Source organism: Eumetopias jubatus, unplaced genomic scaffold, assembly GCF_037043125.1.
Source record: "Eumetopias jubatus isolate StellerSeaLion01/CBP00866 unplaced genomic scaffold, mEumJub1_p1.0 scaffold_17, whole genome shotgun sequence".
In the NCBI taxonomy this organism is placed as follows: Eukaryota; Metazoa; Chordata; class Mammalia; order Carnivora; family Otariidae; genus Eumetopias; species Eumetopias jubatus.
In genome coordinates, this window is record NW_028274823.1 from 87,992,368 (window position 1) to 88,013,219 (window position 20,852).

The window sequence follows — 20,852 nt, forward strand, 5'->3', positions numbered from 1 at the left end:
TTATCTTGGATCACACAAAAGTATAAAATATATTAAGTTATTCAGTCCTTTTTGGTTTTTAAATGAATATGACAACATCAGATTGTTTTCTACTCAGAAATCTTAGGTTAATATTGAAAAAGGAAAGGTGTAACGTGTTTTGGGAGTCTGAAGGAGTATGGTAATGATCTGTAAGTATCCATTCTTCTCTCTTCTCTAATCCATTAACTTCAAGATTAAAGAAGCACAAGTGGCTGCCCAAATGAAAAGCGCATTTTGCTGCTTCTCTCACTGCCACCTGTGGACTTGCAGCCCAAGTCTGTATCAGGGCTGGGGGTGGAAAGGACAGGTGCATCTTCTGAATAACATTCCCTCCAGATACTCCTCAACCCTCATGTGCTCTTTCCCCTCTTTGCAATCTGGAGAGCAGACATCAGCCAGTTTCTACCACATGGGGAGCAGCACACCAGGGAATGGTAGACAAAACCGGGTAGAATGGCGCTAGTTCTAACAGATGATAATGTCACGTGGGGGAGAATATGGAACAACTACAACCTCTATGCACGGTTTGTGGAAGAGCATAATGGAAGAAGCATTTTGGAAAATTCTTTAGCAATTTCTTTTTTTTTAAATTTCAGATATATTTTATTTCTTCAAATTTATTTATCAAGAGTGACTGAAATAAAAAATGTAATTGGGGGCACCTGGGTGGCTCCACTGATTGAGCGTCAGACTCCTGATTATGGCTTAGGTTGTGATCTCAGGGTCGTGAGATGGAGCCCAGGGTTCTGTGCTCACTACCGAATCTGCTTGAGAGTCTCTCTCTCCCTCTGCCCCTCCCCCATTCTCTAAATACATACATACATACATAAAATCTTTAAGTGTATATATATATATATATATAATTGAGTCCCATCATCATGGAAATGGCTTTAGGGGAGAAAACTGGTCAGCTGAATATTACTGTTTCCCATTTTCAACCAGTAAAGAGTTGCCATTGATAGACAGCCAACAGGCTGTCAAGAATGCCCACGAGATATTATATAATACAACATGTTTGTTCACAGAGGGAAAGAACTAGGCAGTAAGTTCTGTGACCTTGGTGATTTCCTCACACAAGGACAAAAGCACCACACATGCTTAGGAGAACGGCAGAACGTGCACCCTTGGACACAGCTGTGGCTCCTTCCTGGTGGGCAGTCTTCCTCCAGCAGTCAAGCGTGCCCCTGCACAGGGTGTCAGTTCCTCGGCGCCCTGACTGCATCACCTCACAGTAACTAAAAGTGTCAAAGGAATAGGAAGTCAAGGCAGTAAGTGCTGAGATGGATCGTGTGATCATTCATCGGATGGAGAGGTGCGTACTCTTGGGATCTGGAAGCCTTCCCTTGCAGAGTCATAGATGCCCAAGTAGGCATCTGGGTAGATAAGAATACCCTGCACAGACACATGAATGCCTCGGTACAGGCCCTCAGTCCCATCAGATTTGTGGATCTTAACCAGGCAGCCCTTGGGGCCTCTGAATTCCCTTTCAGCTCCTGTGTCCACATCAGCTGCTAGACGGGTACGGGCAAATTCAAAAGGATACACAAAACAAGGGTGTGGCCCCAGCAGCACCACCTGAAGCCAGATTCCTTCTTGTCCACAGCACCCAGGAAGATCTGCTTGTGTTATTCTGTGAAGGTGAGGTTGAGAAGCTGGGTGGGGAAGTATCTGATGACATGGGCCAGGTTACGACGCCAGAAGAACAGGACTCCCTGCTCCCTGGGGACTGGAGCCACGCAGTTGATAATGATGCCCTTGTGTTGCTTGTCTGCGGTGATTTGCTTGCTGGTATGCTGCACCTGCAGTAGCAGCTTCACCCCTCAGAGGGCACTACATGGTCTTGGAGGTGGCCGCAGCCATTCCACCGCCAGAGAGAGGACACAGTGGCACCTGTCATGTTGAAAGGAAGGGGAGGCAGCAACTGCAGGACTGCCCTAGGAACCGGCTGGAACTCTGGGACTCTCTTTAGCAATTTCTTATGAAAATAAACATATACCTGCCCTAACACCTAGATAATTCTACACTTAAGTGTCTATACAAGGGAAATAAAAGCATTCGTAGGGAGGGGAATGGGTACATACTGTTTAATGGGTACAGTTTCTGTGGTTGAGGAACAGGTTCTGGAAAAGTATAGTGGTGGTGGTTGCACAACTCTGGGAATGGGCTTGATGCTACTGAATTAAACACTTGAAAATGGTCGGAATGGTAAGTTTCATGTCATGCATATTTCATCACAATAAGAAGATACACCCCTAGAAAGACATCTACAGAGATGTCCATGGTAATTTTACTCATAATAGCTCAAAATGAGAAATAATAAAAACATCCATCAAAAAGTAAATGACAAAACATATTTTCATAAATTCATTATAGTAAGGGTTAAGCAAATTACAGCCACTGGGCAAATCTGACCTGAGGCTTTGTTTAACCAGCCTGAGTGCTACAAATGATCTTCGTATTTTTTAAGGTATAAAAAAAATTAGAAAGACACTTATGTGATAGAGACCAGTGTGTGGCCAGCAAAACCTAAGATAGTTACTCTGTGACTTTTTACAGAAAAAGAAGTTACTGACTTTTGATTTAGAGGGTAATAACTAATCAATAAAAAGAACAAATTATTGACACATGAAACTCTGTGACTGTGCCTAATACACACTATGTTGAGTTAAAGAATCCAAGCACAAAAGATACATACTGAGCAATTCAATTTATGTGAAGTTCTAGAATGGGCAAAAAGAAGTGAACATCTTCAACATCAAAAGAATTTGATTAAACTGACAACGTGTGCTTCCCTATGTTATCTGTTGAAAAGGATATGATGTTACTTATGTGATAATAAGGCAAAAAATGCATAATCAAAATGTAATCACGAGGAAACATCAGAAAACAAAATCCAAGGGTTATTCTATGGAAAAACTGGCTTGGACTCTTAAAAAATAGCGATGTCATGAAAGACAAATGAAGCCTGAGGAATTATCCAAGTTTAGAAAAAACTAAAGTATCAAGACAACTAGATGAAGTGCATGACTAGGGGGGAGATGCTATAAAGGACATTAATGAGATAATTGGAAATCTTTGACTATGGATGGTAGTTTCTACAACAAATCAGCTCTAGTTCTTAGGCAAATTGAATATATTTTAAAGTATTCAAAATATATTTAAAATAAAATACATACATAAAAATTTTCAAATATATAAGATGAAATGTTTCTAAATATTTTAAAATATTTGGGGCGCCTGGGTGGCTCAGTCGTTAAGCGTCTGCCTTCAGCTCAGGTATGATCCCAGGGTCCTGGGATCGAGCCCCGCATCGGGCTCCCTGCTCAGCAGGGAGTCTGCTTCTCCCTCTCCCGCTCCCCCTTCTCATGTGCTCTCTTTCTCTCTCTCTCATTCTCTCTCTCTCTCTCAAATAAATAAATAAATAAATAAATATTTTAAAATATTTAAAATTACTGGAAAAGTAGCTGCATAAAATTCTTTACTTGAAGGGAACAAAATTCAATCCTGATCATGTGAGATTATGTTTTGATTTTGTAACTCAAACGGATTAAGTTGGTATGGTTCCTGCTGCTCTAGATAGTGGCAGAGGGCCAGATTTATGATTTGCTGTTTTTCTCTTCCTTTTACAAGCTTTCTCAGAGAAATTAGGCTTTACAATTTGAGGGCCTTATATGTGCTCTGAAAGATAACACTAAACTGTGTATCTCTGACCTCATCCATGTAATCTCCCTGGTTGTCATTCTAATCCTTTCCTCTACATGCTCAGCAGGAAACCACAAGATAAAAACAGACAGAAGATACTATTTGTAATTGGTAAGTGACCAAAGTCAGGCCTATCTTGTCCAGTGGCTTTCTCAGTTTCATAATTCACTTTTCTAATCTAAATCATAATAGAATTAAAACAAACCAAACCAAAAGATGCATCAATTACTGGAAGAAATGCTCCAATGCGATTGATTACCTCCCTTTGTCAATGGTGTTTGTTACCTCGATAATTATTTTTTACCGTTTGGGTCTCATAAATAAACAAGGAAACTTGTCACAGTTCACTCATACTTATGACCCCAACAGCTATTTATTTACATGTATATACACATACATGTATATACATCTCATCACCACTAACAAAGATTTATTAAGTACTTGTTACATACCAAATTCTAGGAATAGCAAATTAAGGATATATAATCTCTTTGATATTATTTAATTGGTGGGGATACTAGATATTAGAGTATCAAACTAGATTTTTAGATATTATCAAAATTACTGGATATTAGAGTAAAATTAAAGTTCCTATTTAATTTACTGTCCTGTCTAATCTGATAATGATGTCTAGATCCCAAGAAATCCCCAAAGCATTGAGAACATAATCTTATCTATAGTAGACAGCTCCTTGACTGGTCCAGTGAATGCCCACTGGCGTTAGGAGACTGGTCCAGACAGTAGCCCATGAGCCCCTTCGGCTTGCGGACACACTCCCATCTCCCAGCTATTCCTATTTATCTGTGTTCTGTCGCTGGACGATGAAGAGATCATTCACTCGCCTTCCAGATAAATACAGGTGAACTGACATGTCTAGCATGGACGCTTTAAATTGTTCCAGATAACAAAAGATAACATTTTGGCATAGGAGCATAGGGACAAAGGTATTAAAAGTACCTTTAGCTATGAGGAAATGTTACCTAAAATTGAAGTACTTTGCAGAGCTTTGTGCTCTGAAAATGTATTAAATAACTCAAGAGGTGAAAATGGCAAATAAATATCTTGAGAATTATTTTTATTAACCTTTGGTATTCCCAAATAAGAAGGTAAATTAATGAGAGAAATCAGAAATTATGTTAATAAATTAATATGTGAGCAGGCTGAGAATAAGAAATAATGTCCCTTTTTCCATTAATTAATCATAGATCAGGATGTGAAACTTTACCTCAACAATCTGTTGGTTACATTATTTTGGAAATTTAATGCATAAAGTCATAGAATTTTTTCTGACTTTTCTATTTATAATAATTCATTCTTTATTTAAATTAATAAGCATTTGAGTCTCCTATGGCTTGACACTGTACTACATTATATCATATCCCTATAAGTATGTAAACTATAATTTGAGAAGCAAAGATAAAGTAAGACAATGAGATATCAATCGATTTACCCAAAGCGAATAGCATCTACTTGAAACAGAGCTACCAGTGATTTTCCTAAAAATGAGTGAAGAGTCTTAGGAACACGGGCTATTGTTGGAAGGTAAGCAATGGAGAATATCTGGAAGAAGCCTAGAAATTTTAAGAGCAAATCTATTATGAGTTGGCAGATATATTATTCATGGGGACATAGCTAATAGTGCATACTGTCATTTTCTCAAGATGTGACAGAATGGCTTATGTCCAAGGAATAGCTGCTTGGGGTATTTCTTGATTTTTATTATTTATTAGTGCTTCCTTCCAAAGTTTTACACATTTTAATTAATTGATTTATATTTGATGGTGATTTCACTAATGTGAAAAAGAATAAGCTAATAAACATTTTGGAAGTGGGCTTTTTTTTTTTCTGGATACTCGATTTAATAAAAAAGCATTCCCAGACCCATTATTCATACATGTCAAAATCCCTGGAAGTGATAGGTAAAACCTAAGATCTTAAGTGCTTCATTAAGAACTTTGTTCTGTGATAAATTCTCCTTAATTTCTGAAACAGTTTTTTGGACTCCTGGGTGGCTCAGTCATTAAGCGTCTGCCTTCGGCTCAGGCCATGATCCTGGAGTCCCGGGATCGAGTCCCGCATCCAGCTCCCTGCTCGGCGAGGAACCTACTTCTCCCTCTGGCCCTCCCCCCTCTCGTGTGGTCTCTCTGTCTCTGTCTCTCTCTCTCATTCTCACTCTCTCAAAATAAATAAATAAATCTTTAAAAAAAAATTTCTGAAACAGTTTTTAAAGAATGTAGGTAGGGGCGCCTGGGTGGCTCAGTCAGTTAAGCATCTGACTCTGATTTCTGCTCAGGTCATGATCTCAGGGTCTTGAGATCAAGCCCCACATTGGGGCTCACTTAACACTTTACAGAAGCTAGGAGGCAGACAGTGCAGACACAGCAGAGGATCCAGGAGCAGAAAATAAAAAAGAATGACAGCAGTGTTGGCTTCCTTAAAAAAATGTATGATACCCTCAACCCAAAGTTGGTTCCCTGTTGTATTTCTTTGGCCGGCATTATACTACGTGGCCTCTTTGTGATGAAAGCCTGTTTGGGACACTGGAAGTTTCTAGTAGAAATTATCATCAAGTCAGAACTCTCTGCTATTTGAAGATTGAACTCCCTTGAACAACGACAAGCTGATATAGACCCATTCTAACAAAATGTTTTTTGTGGATAATTTCTTGTGCCCCTTTCCAGATTTTATCTAGATAAGGTGGTTGGTCCTGACAGTTGCTTTCAAGTAAAGGTTGCTGCGTTCTACACAGGATGCTATCCCTAAAGGGTCACTGCCTTGAGGAAATCCAGAGACCGTGTCCTAATGGCACCCGGGTTCTCAACTTCGTTAGTGCCCTGCTTTGTATCAGATAATTCTTAATAGAAAATTTTATGGTAACGTTTTCCAGGCACAACTGAATCACTTGCTGTGCCTTCTTATGGATATTGTTCGGTGTTTAGAAACAATCCTTTTGAGCCATGTAGGCTATAAATTATGTAAACTTACATCCATGATGGTATATAAGTTAGTCTTCTTCTCTTAGAAATGCAATTTTCCTCTCTCTGTGTGTAAAGTGGATAGGTCCAATCTGATATCACCATTTTTCTTTTAAAATCAGTAAAAATTTACAAAAGCAAGTCAGTATTCTGAATTGTTCTTATTTTCCCAACAGTTGGCCAACATGTGGCCTATAGGGCCACCAGCACTGCAGATGACAGCCTGTGTGTCCTCCCCACCCACCCTCTCCTGCTGTGGTAGTCGTATACTGGAACCTCTGTTATTTGCAGAACCTTACTTGCAGGTCCTAATTCTGTATCAGTTGGGACTATGTTAACATGTAAGGAACATGAAATCCAACAAACAGTAACCTTAAAAAACAGTGGGCTTTTTTTTTTCTTTTTTTCACTTAAGATGAGAAGATATAGGCAGGTACAGTGATTCCATGACACTATTATGAACCCAGGTTCCTTTGTCTCTGCTCCGTTACGGTACCAGTTGGCTTTTCTGCATCTTACCTCTTGTATTTCTGCTATATCTCCAGGTATCATAATGAGTTCCAGGCAGAGAGAAGGTAAAGCAATACAGTGCAAAGAGAAAATCAGCATGTGAACAGAGACTATCCCTTGTTAAAAAGCTTTTTGAGAAATCTTATCCAGCAATTCTTTTTTTTTTTAAAGATTTATTTATTGGGTGCCTGGGTGGCTCAGTTGGTTAAGCGACCGCCTTCAGCTCAGGTCATGATCCTGGAGTCCCAAGATCAAGTCCCACATCGGGCTCCCTGTTCAGCGGGGAGTCTGCTTCTCCCTCTGACCCTCCCCCCTCTCATGCTCTCTCTATCTCATCCTCTCTCTCAAATAAATAAATATTTAAAAAAAAAGATTTATTTATTTATTTACACAGAGAGAGACATAATGTGGAGGTGAGGGGCAGAGGGAGAACCTCAAGCAGACTCCTCACTGAGTGTGGAGCCGATGCCAGGACCCTGAGATCATGACCTGAGCGAAACCAAGAGTCGGCTGCTTAACTGACTGAGCCACCCAGGCACCCCATATCCAGCAATTCTTGTTTAAAATTTAATGGCTAGAACTGTAACATGGCTCCTATAAATGAAAGTAAGTTGGGAAAGATGAGAATTTTAAAATAGGAACACAGCAACCCTATGGAGAAAGGAAGAATTGGTCAATTCTGTCTTCCATATTTAATATAGTCTAAGACTCTATCTGTGGTTCCCCACTCTGCCATGTCAAATGGTGCCTCTCTCCCAGCAAATACATATGTAAAACTGCCCCTTTATTAACTTATATTGAAATTAAGAAGAGTGAAATATCTATATTAATATTTTTAAAAATTACTGCAATGACTTCTTTGAACTTGACTTTCTTCATACAGGCAAAACGGATGACAGTAATTATAACACATGGTTGTCTGTTCTGACTTTAAATATATGATATACTTTGAGGTGCTTAACACTGTACTTGGTAGACAGTATGTTTCCAATAAATGCCTCCTCTAGTTATTATCATTACAATTAGTACCAAACACATGCTACTGTATATCTCTTAAATTTTTGTTTTATTTTACAAAGCTTTCTTCCATTTTAGCTATAAAACCCTTGAAGATCTTCTATAAAACTCAGAAATGAGAACTCAAGTCTATTCCATCCTGCTTATGCTGAAGATAGACCTTTTTCTAGAGAGAAGACATAATCTGTCAACCCAAGAAAATAGAACCTAAAGATTTTAATGCTCAACAGGTACAGACTGAAAACCAACTCTTCAGAGCTACACTAATCATTTGCTTTCAATAAAAGGACCTCAAGACAAAAACACCTTCTCTATTTTGTCCCTCACACTAGAATATACCTTTTCTTTGTTTTAAAGATTTTATTTATGTATTTGACAGGAGAGAAGAGAGACACAACGAGAGAGGGAGCACAAGCAGGGGGAGTGGGAGAGGGAGAAGCAGGCTTCCTGCAGAGCAGGGCACCTGATGGTGGGGCTCAATCCCAGGACCCTGGGATCATGACCTGAGCCGAAGGCAGACGCTTAACGGCTGAGCCACCAAGGCGCCCCTAGAATATACAGTCTTCTACGATCAATCAAAAATGTGCCAATCTGATTTTTTTCCTTGTTATACTGAAAGACATAGGTCATTGAAAATGGGCCTCTTCCTGGTACTAAATGGCCAGCCAAGATGTCCAGTAAAAGATCTGCTCTGGTTTTGAGCCACGAGGCAGTTATGCCTGTGGGTGCAGGAGGATGCTGCTCTCTAACCATATGCGATGGACTGGGCTTGGTGAAGCCTTCAGGCCTTTGTCGCATGTGAGCACGTACTTACCCTTGGAAGGATGCCTGTGTCTATCTCATCATTTTCTACTACCTCCTCAAATATAGAGGTGGTTGGCTCCAACCACCTGATTGTTGGTGCTGAACATTTATCCTTAAGAGAATCTCCTCTGGTTTTCACAATGAATAAGAAATCTGCTTTCTAATCATTCTTAGAAACCTTCATTTGATATTTAACACTGAGTCTTGTGATTAAAAAAAAACAATAACCACCACAGATGAAGCTACTTTAAGCAGAATCCTTTCTGTAGATTTCTCTCTTTAGTCTCCTAAAGCTCATACAAATAGTAAATAGTTTGAAATTAAAATAAACATTACTTTAAATTAATACTTTTGTTTTATATTTTTAAAATGTCCTGTTGCTCTAAAAATGATTGAAAATCACTGGTGTAAATCATATATTTGATTCAGAAACTCAAAGTTTTCCTTTGAACATTAAAGTCAATTGAAAGTACAGATATTTCTGGAGGAAAAAATAACCCTTTATTTTAGCAAATATGTCTATTATTTAAAAAATATGTATTTTGGGCACGTTATTAAAAAATATGTATTTGCTCAGTTGGTTAAGCGATGCCTTCGGCTCAGGTCATGATCCTGGAGTCCTGGGATCGAGTCCCACATCAGGCTCCCTGCTTGGCAGGGAGTCTGCTTCTCCCTCTGACCTTCCCCCCTCTCATGCTCTCTATCTCTCATTCTCGCTCTCTCAAATAAATAAATAAATCTTTAAAAAAATAGATAAAAATAAAAAATATGTATTTGTTTTGTTGTGGAAAGAACACTTAGAACGAGATCTACGTCTTAACAGATTTTCGAGGTTACAGCACAGTATTACCACCTACAGGACCGGGACATCAGACCCCCAGAACTTCTTCATCCTGCACAACTGGAATTTCATACACACTGATCAGCACTTCTCCATTCCCCTTCCCCCAGTGTCTGGCAACCACCATTCTATTCTTTGCTTTGATGAGTTCTATGATTTTAGATATATCATAAGTGGGGTCAGAGGATTTGTCTTTCTGTGACTGTCTAAACAATATACATTTTTGACTATTAACTAATGCCTCAGTGTACATGTCTGTCGTTTGTTTTTCTAGCTGATATATTATCTTATATATAAAACATTTACATTTGATACATTACTTTCTCCTCTTTTCTGATAACTAAGTGCACTTTAAAAAGTGCATCTGTTTCCTGAACCAGAGTCGGTCACTGTAAATATCAGTGTACAACCAACTCAAATGGTGAAATGGCAGGTGTAAAAAGCAAATGAACGCTATTTGTTTCACTTAAATGTTTATAAGAAAGAACACTGCAGGCTTGGTGTGCCAATGCCTTGTTCCCTTTACAGAGATTTTCAACCAAATAATCATTAAGTGTTCTGTTAAACCGTTCCAGTTCCCAACACATGTTCCTAGTTTGTTGGAGCTCTGCATCCTAAACTATGTACTGAGATCCAGCCTACCCACATTGCCACTGTGTGACCATGTCAGATAAATTGGTCTCTAACCATTAAGAGACCTAAGGGAATTTAAGTCTTAAAACTTTACTCAGTCACGTGCAGAATAAAGATCATAAAAAGGCCCAAAAGCTTTAATATGTAGCTTTGAAAATAATTCTTTTAGGTGTGTTAGTATTTCTCCACCAACAATTTAATTTTTTAATGTTGCACACTTTCATTCTAAAATAAATAAACAAAAGTGGGATCATCCAGAGAACTCTGCAGGCATTAAATTTAGACTTATTTACCAAATTTAATACTACATTCTGCTTAAAAAATGGGACATACACAACACTACGATCCCCTTTACCATTTTAAACAGAAATATTTGCATAGATAAGAGCCTGTACCTACTATAAGATGACATGGTATGTCATACTTGTCTATAAAGATGTCATTAGGTGGTTCCCATTGTCTCTTGGGCACAAGGTTGATCTTGGGAGGGTAGGAATTCTCTAGAGTAAAAGTATATTTAGGCCAAAGATGACATGGGGGCTTCTGAGGTATACAGTACCAGTACCCATGTTTGGATTGAAAAGCAAGAAATTCCTTGGACATTGCAGCAGGGAAGGAGGGAACACACAAGGAAATAGCTACTTACAAACTGTCGGAAGAGCTGAAGGAAAGGTCTGGGGAAGTCACCTCTTGCTCCTACTCTTGTCACATGCAGACTTCCAAATTGGAGCAAAGCACCACACATGGCGGAGCTGAGGTCAATAGTTTGCTTGGGAGCACTGTGGGTGCCTTGAGTACCTCATGCCTGTCCACTCCTCTCTCCATGCCTTGCTGTGACTGGAGAAACATGGCTTCTGTCTCCAGCCATCCAAACCTCATGCAAGGAACCCCCACTGGGGGAATCTAAACCAAAAAAGTGTCTGGCAAAGTGTCTAGAAACATGATTCCCAGGCTTCCCACGGAGAGTGGGGGAGTCCGCGGGCTCATGTAGTGTTGCCAACAGACAGTGGGGGCATCTCAACACACATATGTCAAGTCCTGACCACTCTGCTCGACACATAGCAGAATGTGATACACAGTGGTGCAGTGGTTAATGGTACTCGTGCTAAGTATCTCCCCCACCTTCTACCTGTGTGACGTTGGGCAAGTTATGCAATTTGTCTGAGATTTATTTCCTCTTCCATAAGAAGATATTGTTATCTGCCACACTGTGTGGCTGGAATATTTACACACTTAGCACGGTGTTTGAACACACAGGAAGATATCTACAATTGTCCCTCCTCTAAAGTCATATCTTTCAACTGCAGTTTAAGCTACACCTCTTTCAATATTTGCAGCAATTTTACTGCTGTGGGTAAGCCCTCCTCCACTTCATGTTCTTTGCCACCATTTTGCAGCTCAGCTCTGCCACCTTTTCTAGCTACTCTGGCCAGATCAACACAGTGCAAACACAGAAGGGTAAGAGCGGGCGCCTGGGTGGCTCCGTCGGTTAAGTGTCCGACTCTTGATTTGGCTTCAGGTCGTGATCTCAAGAGTCCCGGGATCTGAGCCCCACACACTGACATGGAGTCTGCTTGAGATTCTCTCCCTCTCCCTCTGCCCTTTCCCCTCGCCCCCAGCTCAGCTCTCTCTCTCTTGCTCTAAAAAAATAAAAAGAAAAATAGAATATTTTACAAAAGGGCAACAGAGTGGATGTTGTCAAAGCAGTGGACTGAGAAATCTTGTCTAAGAAAGACACAAGAGAATAAAAGGGCTAATGGATAGAGAAATTATTAATTATGGTGAGTTTTGATAGTGGCTTGAAGAATAATTCCATGAAAATATGTGTATGGACAACAAAGAAGAGAGGAGGTTTTATCCGAGAGGCTCTCCAGAGCACACTTGCTTAAAATCATCATGAATAACTCCTGAAAGGTCATTTAAAAACACCATTCTCTGCCCTCCACAGAATAAACTAAACGAATATTAAAACTTTCAGTCATCTGTAGCCTATTAGAATCTCAGATCTAATCCTAGGTGTGGACACTTTTTTGAGGAGTCAGCTACCAGTGCTTAAAATAATTATTTGCTATTTATGGTTTTAGAGAATTTAGGAACCATTATCTTTTTGAAACACATCCTCCTAGAATGATATCTAATATCTTTAATATTTTGGTATTGAATGTGCTTAATATGTATTCCCTCCCCTAAAAAGAGAAAAATTCTATCTGTTCTGAAATAGTGATCTTTTATCCAATGTAACCTAAAAGGCCAGTTGAAAAGATTAATTATGTAGGATATGTGGTCAAGTATCTATATTAACATTAATAATAAGACTCATAAAAGCTTAAAAAAGAATGAGTCAATGATATTTATAGTCAGCATTATGATTTGTACATCATACTGATTAGCATATGAATTCTAATGGAGTATATTGAAACTAAGTCATGTAAAAGATATTTTGATGTTTGAATATCCAGGTGAGTGTGTTTTTCTCATTGTCTCATTCCCATTTTTCAGTGCTCCTCCATGTACCTGGAACTGTTACGGAGAGTATTAATTTCATATTGTGTGTTCATTAGAATACCGTTTAGTTACCTCAAATCACAAGACAGATCAGTTGTTCTCTAGACTATAGGTAGAAATGAAAGGACAAGATGATTCTTATTGTGTGGATGTATGAAATAAATCAAATATGCAATAAGAGGAAGACCCATAAAGGTTATTATTCACATTGAAGAAAACCACTGATGATCGATTTCAAAGTCTAGATAGGTATTTGGTGCCCTGTGTTGGAAAAAAACTGTAAGACAAAAATACTGGAGATAGTACAAATACACTGAAATTGAATATGGAATTACATATGCCTGCAACATCCTTTTCTGGTGTCAAGCTCCATGAAATTTATTCTCTTCAGAAAAATTTCCCAGAACCCTCAAGTGTTAACATTTTTCAGCATTTCCAGTGAGTTCACACTTGCTGGATCCTTTTTAAATACTAATTTCAGAAGGAAAACTTTTGTTCGTTTGCTACAGCAGAATAACCCCAATACTTAATTTTAAATAAACTGTAGATTTAAGTGTATTTATTTTATTTTCATTAAACCCCGTTACCAACAAGCTAGCCAAAGAAGATGGGCTGGTTCACTGTTCATTTATGTCCAGCTTCTGTGTCTTCGACCTAGTTCTCCAAGTCACTTTATACATCTAAGCTAATGGGGCAAGACTGCTGCTTGCATAGATAATTCAGAATTAGTAGAGATGTGTTCTAAAAATACACTTTCCAACATCACACACACACACACACAACATACAAGCACACATATGCCCACTTTTTCTTCATTCTGCGTATAATTCCGCAATTATATAGAAACTTCTACAGTAACCTGGTAAATTGCTGTTTTCAGTTAACTAAGGTCAAATCTTGGCTAATGGTGGATCCACACTGACCAATCAGTGCAGATGTCTAATTTATTAGAAAAATTTTGGTCATTGCTCTGTTCTAGAGTTTCTGAGTATAGTATCAGTCCCCACAGGGTAATACCTAAGAGACTTAAGTTGGCAGATTTCACACCGAGCATAAGTCACTACAGAAAAGGAATTGCATTTAGTGTCTGTGAAAGCTAACATGCCAAGCAGATGAGTGAAATTTCGGTTCTTTTCTCTTCATGCATTATTAACTATCTCTCCGTTGTTGTTTTTGTAGATGTTCTGGCCATCCTCTTTCAAATTATAGTACTCGGCTAATTCACAAGTTACAGCTCTATTTATGTTGAAATACCAGTGTTTTGTGTGACTCTTGGCATGGTTATCATGGTGATGTTTACAAGTCCAGGCAGAAGCATGAGGAAAGATACACACAAAAGAAGCCATCAAGTACACCTGGGGAAGCAGAGAAACTTGGAAGGTGCTGTATGTGAAGCTGGGAAACTCAGATCCTAAGTGCTCACTGCTGGAGCCAAGTAATTAATTAAGAAACAATGAAGAACTCTTAGAAACAGAGGTATGATTAGAAGATAACTATTACCAATTGTATGACTCTTTGTATTTTTTTAAAGTACCTCATGAAGATAGATTTTGGACCTGAAAGTTAAATTTGTATATTTAAATCTAAGTGCATTATATTTGTAGCAAGTTCATGTTCATATGAAAAATGGTATTTACATAAAAAATCATAGCAACCAGAGATTAAGTATGTAATACGTATATGTTAAATATATTAATGATACTTCATTCCTTTGTATTTTATTTACTTTACTTTGATTCTTTCAACGCTCATTCTGGTTAGTTAAGCATATTTGGCTACTCAGGTGACTTAGTGATCTCAAGGGAGAAAAACCACATTTTAATCATAGTTCTGCATACAAAGAAATTGCACTATTTATTTTGGAATCTACAGATTTTCTCTGTGCAGAATTCACTATTTCTTTGCCATAATGGGCTTTTTTTCCTACCTTACTTTTCCTAGTATCAATGTTTTAGCAAGCTATAAATCATATATCATAAAATCCATCCTTCTGAAGTTCACAGTTTTTAGTACATTCACAAAGCTGTGCAACCATAACCACTAATTCCAAAACAACTTCATCCCCCCAAAAAAACTCCCAATGACAGTTCCCTCCCCCAGCCCTTGGCAACCACTAATCTATTTTCTGCCTCTCTAGATTTCCCTATTCTGGACATTGCATAAAAATGAATCATAACGTATGTGGCCCTCAAGTCTGTCTTCTGTTACTTGGCACAGCGCTTTCCCAGTTCAGCCACGTGCGAGCACGGGTCAGCACCTCAGCCCCTTTCATGGCCGAATGACGTTCCATTATCCACCTGACCATGCACCACGTTTTGTTCATGCATTCATCACCTGGTGGCTTTTATGAATAATGCCTCTATGAACACTTACACACAAGTTTGTCTCTGAACATGTCTTTAATCCTGTTGGGTATATACCTAGCTGTGAAAATGCTGGGCCATCTGGTATCTCCGTATTTAACATAGTGAGGAACTGCCAAATTATTTTCCAAAGTGTTTGCACCTATTCTCATCAGCAATGCATGAATCCTCACCAATACTTGTTATCTGTTCAGTATTAATATTTTACACACTAAATTTCACCCACCTTTGCCCTCTTTATTTTAACTTTATGTCTTTCCATATTTTTCCTCAGTGAATACAAGTCTCCTCCATCTTCAATAGCTGTGTATACACTTCAAAATAGGTAAGCACTTTAGTTAGTACCTTAGATTGCCCCACTGAATATTCACAACAACCTAATATGATAACTGTTATCAGCTCCGGTTTGTAGTTGAAAAACATTACGCAAAGGCCTCAAAAACTTTCCCAAGAACCCACAGGTATTCTGTGGAAAAGCCTCTATTTAAACCCATGAGCTTTTGGAGCCCATGTTTTAATGTCCACCTCATATTCTCACATTTTCATTATTTCCCTGCATTTTTCTTTCTGTAATGATTCTATTCCTGTTGATAAGTAACCTCGTTAACACTCCTTACCACTTCCCTGACATCCCTGTGGGACTGAGAGTCACCCTCAGAGCTATGAACCTGGCTCTTCTGGACCCACAGAGCTTGAGCGCAGGAGGAGGTTCTCTCAGCCCTGATGGGGATTGGCTATTAATCCAGAGGCAGAATGGGAAATGGACTCTGGTCCGTGTGACAAAATGTTCTATGCAAATTCTGTGTACCTTAGGCAAATGAACTGTGATTGTCATAAAAATGAGTATTTGCCTTCAAAATACATTTTCACATTGTAGGTCTCAATTAAAATATTTAAAAATGAATTCTCTTTTGGGGAAGATGATAATTATATTTATTTTTGTTGAGAACTTATCATCTGTGATATTTAAATATTTTGCATAAATTCTTTCCTCTTCTCAGGTCAGTTTGTTATAACATTTTACATGCTCAAAAACCAAAGTATAAAGAGATTACATGATTTGCCCAAATCCCATAGCCCAAAGTGGCCAAGATGGGACTCAATATCAGATCTCTGTGACTATGAAATCCATGCAAAATTATGAATAAGAGAGACATGATTAGACATAGCACTGTAATTACCTGGGGATGGAATTGGACACATTTTTGTCATTTTGGGGGGATTTTTCTTTCTTTTTACTATTCAGTTGGAATCATTTTGGGGACTAAACAGTATACAAAATAGTGAACTTTGTAAGTATGAATGTTTTCAGATGTTATTTTGTGAAGAATAGTAACTATGCTGCACAGGGTCATCTTAGCCGTTATTAATCAGGAAAGTAAAACAGCACAATACAATCCTGATTGTTGTTCTGGGGCAGTGATAATGTAATTTTGATTGTGTCTCTTTCAATAGAAATCAAAAAGTACCAATGAATGGCAGAAAAAAAAAATCTATCCTTGAAAAATTAATGGATCTGAAAATGAATCCATCTTGCATTCATCTAAATTCATTGTTTTGATATTTTTTATTAATCACAAATAGAAGAAAACAAGGAACATATGTAAGCTATCTATATAAGTCTCTTTCTGAGCTGAATAGTTCAGCAAACTTCAAAAGAAAAGTTGGATAAACCAACCATGAAAATAAGCCTGATGCTTTGAAAAACTAAGCTTTTATATGTCAATTCCTGAACTTACTTAACCTCTAAATGGTCATTATTTTTCAAATACCTGACAGAGTGATTTCGACTGTGAAATTTCTCAACCAGTGCACCCACCTCTACCCAACTCTCCGAAATATGGAGACAAACATGTTAGCTAACTAGACATTTTGCCAACTAAAGATGCTAATACAGTGACATGTTTTCTAAAAGAAAGTACTACAAATGACATAAAAATATTTTATACAATAAGGAGAATTGATCCCAATTTGAATAGTTAGCCTAAGTCAGATACTTTTGTTTCTGAGCGGTAGGAACTTTATCGTAACCTGCCTTCTCTGTGCAGATTGGCAACTAGGATTGTTTCAGCATTTCTTTTGTCTTTTTTTTTTTAAGATTTTATTTATTTATTTGACAGAGAGAGACGCAGCCAGAGAGGGAACACAAGCAGGGGGAGTGGGAGAGGGAGCAGCAGACTCCCCACGGAGCAGGGAGCCGGATGCAGGGCTCCATCCCAGGGCACTGGGATCATGACCTGAGCTGAAGGCAGACGCGTAACGACTGAGCCACCCAGGTGCCCCTCTTTTGTCTTTTAAAGATAAGAGATTTTCTTACTTTGCAGAATCATTCCACACTGAATTGCTTGTCATTTGTTCATCGATAAAAGTGAGATTCTAAGTGTTAAGAACTAACTCTGGAATAGTGGAAGTTCTCCATGTTAGCAGTGTTCTGAAGAGCAACACGAAAATCATACGATACTATACATGAGTTGAATGCTCATATATAAGCTTTTGGTTTACTTTTTGTTTTAATTTACATGGGGCATGATAATAATTTTGTATATTGGTATTCACATTTTGATGTTGATATATCACCAATGTAAAACAGTCAGTATAGTTATACATAAATGAACATTTACTATCTCAGTCACAGAGGAAACATATTTTTAAGCATATTTTCTATATGCCACACTAAAGGGGAAGGGCAATGAATGATATGGATCATGTAGGAGAAATGGTGAAACACCACGTTAGTTCTGTGGTAAATATATTAATCTGCCCTGATGTAAAGCTTTACAATAGTAAAGCATATTCACCTCTTAGTCACTTTTTTTTTGTTTTTAAAGATTTTATTCATTTATTTGAGAGAGAGAGAGCACGAGAGGGAAGAGGGTCAGAGGGAGAAGCAGACTCCCCGCCGAGCAGGGAGCCCGACGTGGGACTCGATCCCAGGACCCCAGGATCATGACCTGAGCCGAAGGCAGTCGCTTAACCAACTGAACCACCCAGGCGCCCACAGTCACGTTTATATAAAGCAGACGGAATTATAGAAATTCAAGCATCTACATTCCCTGATGAATTTTAATTTCTATAATATAAGCCTGAAATAAATAGGACAGACGCTTGAGCGAAACCCCATACCATCATATAATATTTATTTATAATATCTCTTAGTGTATATCAAATTTTGTATTTGTAATGGTCAGTTATTATATGTATCTTCTGAATTTATGTTTTATGTCATGCACTTTGGATATGGAATGTACTCTCTGTATCAAACATCACTATTTAAACATAGCACTCATTTCAAACCAAGCAATACAATGTTTAAAGCAGTTGTCATGTAATCAGAAAGATATTTAAAATCACAAATGAGAAGGAAATATTAATAAACTCAAACTGAAAACCATTAAGAGTAAAATTTCATATACTAATTTTCATATGTTTATTAATTTTGCTAAAATAAATCCTAGTTATCAAAATGTTCCAGGCAATTGAAAGGAGTGGCTATGTAAAGTGGTAGATGCACACATTTCAGTTTAGAACTGGAATTGACATTTGAGTGTATATTAGTTTTCATTAATATTAAGGGTAGAGTGAAGTCTGAAGAGGAGCAGAATTTGCCACCCCAAATACTCCTCTTTAGCCTAAGAACAACTGTAGGCTCATTATTTTTAAGAAATAGCAGACACAGCAGAAGCTTTGAAACACCAAGTAGAAGGTACCCTTTTGTAAGAGCCATTTACATTTACAGGCATACCTCATTTTGTGTTGATTTCCTCAACTGCACTGTGCAGACACTTAGTTTTTTACAGATGGGAGATCCGGCATCAACAAGTTTTTGGCACCATTTTTCCAACAACATTTGCTCATTGTGTCTCTGTATCACATTTTGGCAATTATTGAGCATTTTCAAACTTTGTCATTATTACATTTGTTCTGCTGATCTGTGATCAGTGATCTCTGATGTTGCTATTGTAATTGTTTGGAGGTTCCATGAAATGCACCCACACAAAATGGCAAAATTGATCAATAACTGTGTGTGTGTTCTGACTGCTCCACTTATCAGCTGTTCCTCTCTCTTTCTCCTGGGACCTCTGTATTCCCTGAGACATACCAATATTGAAATTAGGCCAATTAATAACACTGCAATAATGGGCTCTCAGTGTTTAAATGAAAGGAAGAGTCACATGTCTCTCACTTTAATCACAAGCTCGAAATGAGTAAGTTGAATGAGGAAGGCATCTCTCCAAAGCTGCGACAGGCTGAGGGCTAGGCCTCTTGCAGTAAACGTTAGCCAAGTTGTGAACGCAAAGGAAAAGTTCTTGACGGACATTACAAGTGCCACTCCAGTAAACACACGGATGAAAAGGAAGCAAAAGAGCCTTATTGCTGATGTGGAGAAAGTGTCAGTGGTCTGCATAGAAGGTCAAACCAGCCACACCATTCCCTCAGGTCAAAGCCTAACCCAGAGCAAGGCCATGACTCTCTTCAGTTCTGTGAAGACTGAGAAGTGAGGACGTGGCAGGAGGAAAGTCTGAAGCCAGCAGAGGTTGGTTCATGACAAAGAAGTAAGAAGTCGTCTCCATAACAAAGGTGCCAGGTGAGGCAGCAGGTGCTGATGGAGAAGCTGCAGCAAGTTCTCCAGAAGATCCAGATGAGATAATTCAGGAAGGCGGCTACACTGAACAACACATTTTCTATGTAGATGAAACAGCCTTCTACTGGAAGAAGACGCCGTCTGGGACTGCCATAGCTAGAGAGGAGAAGTCAGTGCCTGGCTTCAAAGCCTCAAAGGACAGGCTGACCCTCTCGTTAGGGCCAATACAGCTGAAGACTTTAGGTTGAAGCTAATGCTCATTTACTGTTCCAGACACCCTAGGGCCCGTTAGAATCATGCTAAATTTCCTCTGCCTGTGCTCTAGAAAAGGAACAACAAAGCCTGGATGACAGCACATCTGTTCACAACATAGTTTACTGAATATAAGAGACCTACTGCTCAGAAACAATGATTCCTTTCAAAATACGACTGCTCATTGATGATGTACCTACCTGGTCACCCAAGAGCTCCCAGGGAAGATGTTCAACGAGATCAATGTTTTCATGCTCGCTAACACAGCATCCATTCTGCATCCGTGGATCAAGGAGTCCTTTCAACTTTCAAGTCTTATTATTTAAGAAATACATTTCATAAGGCTACAGCTGCCATAGATGGTGACTCCTGTGAGGAATCTGAGCAAAGTAAATGGAAAACCTCGGGAAAGGATTCACCGTTCCGGATGTCATTAAGAACACTTGTGACTTGGGGCACCTGGGTGGCTCAGTCATTAAGTGTCTGCCTTCGGCTCAGGTCATGATCTCGGGGTCCTGGGATCCAGTCCCACATCGGGCTCCCTGCTCAGCAGGAAGCCTGCTTCTCCCTCTCCCACTCCCGCTGCTTGTGTTCCTGCTCTCACTATCTCTCTCTCTCTGCCAAATAAATAAATAAAATCTTAAAAA

At 38.8% G+C, this 20,852-nt stretch overlaps 1 pseudogene; it reads right to left on the minus strand.

The window, feature by feature from the left end:
- Positions 1-1,090: 1,090 nt before the first annotated feature.
- LOC114210336 (ADP/ATP translocase 2 pseudogene) lies at positions 1,091-20,486 on the minus strand (annotated as a pseudogene).
- Between the last annotated feature and the right edge of the window lie 366 nt (positions 20,487-20,852).